This window comes from Triticum aestivum, chromosome 6D, assembly GCF_018294505.1.
Source record: "Triticum aestivum cultivar Chinese Spring chromosome 6D, IWGSC CS RefSeq v2.1, whole genome shotgun sequence".
In the NCBI taxonomy this organism is placed as follows: Eukaryota; Viridiplantae; Streptophyta; class Magnoliopsida; order Poales; family Poaceae; genus Triticum; species Triticum aestivum.
Window position 1 is genome coordinate 410,061,861 of NC_057811.1, and position 3,995 is coordinate 410,065,855.

A 3,995-nucleotide genomic window follows, 5' to 3' on the forward strand; every position below is an offset into this window, starting at 1 on the left:
GAATTGCCATGGTGTTATTTATGTGCAGAAACAAAAGTTCTCGGAATGACCTGAAACTCCATGGAGATTATTTTTGGAAATAATAAAAATACCGGCAAAAGAATCAAGGCCAGGGGGCCCACACCCTGGGCACGAGGGTGGGGGCGTGCCCCCTGCCTCGTGGGCCCCCTGGAGCTCCACCGACCTCAACTCCAACTCCATATATTCGTGTTCGGGGAGAAACAAATCATAGAGAAAGATTTATCGCGTTTTACGATACGGAGCCGGCGCCAAGCCCTAAACTCTCTTGGGAGGGCTGATCTGTAGTCCATTCGGGGCTCCGGAGAGGGCAATCCGTCACCGTCGTCATCATCAACCATCCTCCATCACAAATTTCATGATGCTCACTGCCGTGCGTGAGTAATTCCATCGTAGGCTTGCTGGACGGTGATGGGTTGGATGAGATTTATCATGTAATCGAGTTAGTTTTGTTAGGGTTTGATCCCTAGTATCCACTATGTTCTGAGATTGATGTTGCTATGAATTTGCTATGCTTAATGCTTGTCACTAGGGCCCGAGTGCCATGATTTCAGATCTGAACCTATTATGTTTTCATGAATATATGTGAGTTCTTGATCCTATCTTGCAAGTCTATAGTCACCTACTATGTGTTATGATCCGGCAACCCCGAAGTGACAATAATCGGGACCACTGCCAGTGATGACCGTAGTTTGAGGAGTTCATGTATTCACTATGTGTTAATGCTTTGGTCCGGTACCCTATTAAAAGGAGGCCTTAATATCCCTTAGTTTCCATTAGGACCCCGCTGCCACGGGAGGGTAGGACAAAAGATGTCATGCAAGTTCTTTTCCATAAGCACGTATGACTATATTCGGAATACATGCCTACATTACATTGATGAATTGGAGCTCGTTCTGTGTCACCCTATGTTATGATTGTTACATGACGAACCGCATCCGGCACAATTCTCCATCAACGATCCAATGCCTATGAGCTTTTCACATATTGTTCTTCGCTTATTTACTTTTCCGCTGCTACTGTTACAATCACTACAAAACCCAAAAATATTACTTTGCTACCATTACCGTTACTTTCATATTACTTTGCTACTAAATACTTTGCTGCAGATACTAAGTTATCCAGGTGTGGTTGAATTCACAACTCAACTGCTAATACTTGAGAATATTCTTTGGCTCCCCTTGTGTCGAATCAATAAATTTGGGTTGAATACTCTACCCTCGAAAACTGTTGCGATCCCCTATACTTGTGGGTTATCAGCGCACCCGTTGTGGAGGATGGTCAAAACCTACCCCCCTGGTCGCGCCCGAGGTACTTGGTGCCCCGGTTGTTTCTCCCGTCGCTCCTATTAACCCGGGTGCCCCTTGACCGCGGCCGATATTCTTTCAATGTTTGCGGACCTCAATGCCTCGATGTTGAAAGAAGTTCGTTCCTCGGTCAAGAAGGAAATTGGTGCTCGCTTAAAGCCCTCGACATCCGCATCAAACTCATTTCATCCAAAGGCCATTCATGATGCGGATGACTCGAGAGAACCTCTTGCATCTCCAGCTCGTACACAAGTTCCCAAGTACAATGTCGTGGAACCCTTTTACTCACCACAACCCTTGCAACATCCTCGCATTAATCCTGTTGGGCCTCCGCCCCCTTTGAAAGCTAATGTGTTTGCTAAGTGGAAGCGATATGGAGTCTTACATGCGGAGTGCTTCAACTCAACTATGGTGGATTGTGGTCAATGGATTCAACCCCAAGGACCCAATGAATCTCACTCCAAGAGAAGCGGTTGATGATCAACTCAATGCAACCGCCCACAACATGTCGTGCACCGTGGTGACCGAAGACTATAGTGACTCCATGCTCTCCTTAAGACCGCCAAAGAAATATGGGATTGTCTTGAGGATAGATCTCGAAGGAGATGAAGCAATTCGAAGATCTAGGTTGGCTTTACTCAAGCAAGAAGTCAATCTCTTTATGAGGAATGAGGGTGAGTCCGTGGAAGAGGTTTACCGGAGGTTGAAGTCCCTTGTGCTCAACTTGAGAACCTTTGGGTGCACTTTGGCAAATGATGACTTCATCAAGGACAAGTTCATAGATATTATGGTCCTCATGGAACATACCATGGTCATGATGGTACATCAACATCCGGATTATCACCAATTGACCGCGGCTCAAGTTGTTTCCACTTTCTCCACTCATGTTCTTTTGGAGACCAAGTCCAAGAAGACCTTTGAAATTGCTCAAGCAACCAAGAACTCCAATCTTGCCTTGAAGGCCAAGAAAGTGATAAGCCAACCCTCAAGGGATGAAGAAGTGAGTGAAGAGATTTGTGAGGAAGATGTTGACACCTCATGCCCGACAGACTTTGCGGAAGACTTGGCTCTCTTAGTCAAAAAGTACTCCGGGACTATGGCAAACAAAGGGAAGAATCTTCAAGGAAGATCGTTTGGACGAAGGAAATGCTACAATTGTGATAGCGCAAGACACTTCGTTCATTATTGTCCATATGAAAGACGTGAAGACAAATCCGAGAAGCTTGTTCTCAAGAAGAAGAAGTTCACCAAGTTTGCAAAAGAGGAAGGATGACAAGGCTTTTGTGGATGAAGAATACATGTCCGGAGGCGAAGATGACGGTGATGATGATAAAGTGGGCACGACCGCCTTTGCCATGCATACCACTACCTCCTCCTCCACCACCGGCCTCTTCGACTCTCCAAACGAGGACAAGCCTTTCACTCATCGATGCCTTATGGCCAAAGAGGTAAAAACTAAGTCCAAATCAAGAAACCCGCCGTCTACACTCCCAATGTCTCATGTGAGATAGTGGAGGATGAGTGTGACGAGGGCATGGATAATGATGAGGAAACCTTAATGGCTTTCATGAAAACTCTTCATGGTGAAGCTCATGCTCGTTTTGGCGATCTCCTTAAGTCACTAGCCAAACGCGATGATTTTATTGAGAACGTTGAAAACCTCCTCATAGAGGAAAAAGAGAGAGTCGAACTCCTCGAGCACGAACTAAATGAAGAGAGTGTCATGAGAGCATCACTTGAGGAAGCCTTGTCGGCTCATCAAATTGACTTTGTTAAAACCAACGATGCTTTGCAACTTACTTTTGAGAACAAAGATGCTCTTCATGTTAGGGTTGAAAAGCTTCTAATTGAGCACACGAGGCTTGTTGAGGAACATGAGTTTCTTGTGACTAGTTCCAAGGTTGTCAAAGGTGACCTCATTGCCCTCACCGAGTCTTATGCTCAACTTAAAGCTACAGCCATTAAGGCTCTCACTTCCGTACCTCATATGGATTTGAATGATGATTCTTGTACGGCTAACTTTGTTCATGATTGCACCTCTCTCCAAGTGGAAAATAAGAAGTTGAAGGCCCAATTGAGAAAGGGCTTGTATCATGCATTGAAGGGGACAAAAATCTTAATGACCTCTTGAGTAACCAAAAGTGTGTTGCCAAGGAGGGAATTGGGTTTGATCCCGCATCTAAGAATGGTAAGAACAAGATGAAGAAAAACAAGAAGAAGATCGGTCCGACTCCTTCCCCTCCCCAAAAGGTAGTATTTGTGGAAGAAGGGCACAAGGAGAAGGAGAAGGAAAAAGGGGTTGTTGGGAGTGGCAAGGTTACTAGGGACAAGGCCATTCCCAAGAATTTTGCCGGCAAGAACAATCCATTTTATGTCCTCATGGGAGGAGATGATGGCTATACATTTGCAAAATTTGTTGGCACTAACTATGATGATTATGCTTGGACTATTTGGGTTCCCAAGACCCTTGTTGCTAACTCTCCAGGACCCATTGCAAAATGGGTACCTATAACCAAAGCTTTATTCTTGTAGGAATATATCTCCGATGGAAAACAATGGGTGATCGATAGTGGATGCACCAATCATATGACCGGAGAAAGCGAGATGCTTGTGGAGTTCGTTGATTCTCTCAAGGCCTCTTCGAACATCTCTTTTGGTGACAATAGCAAA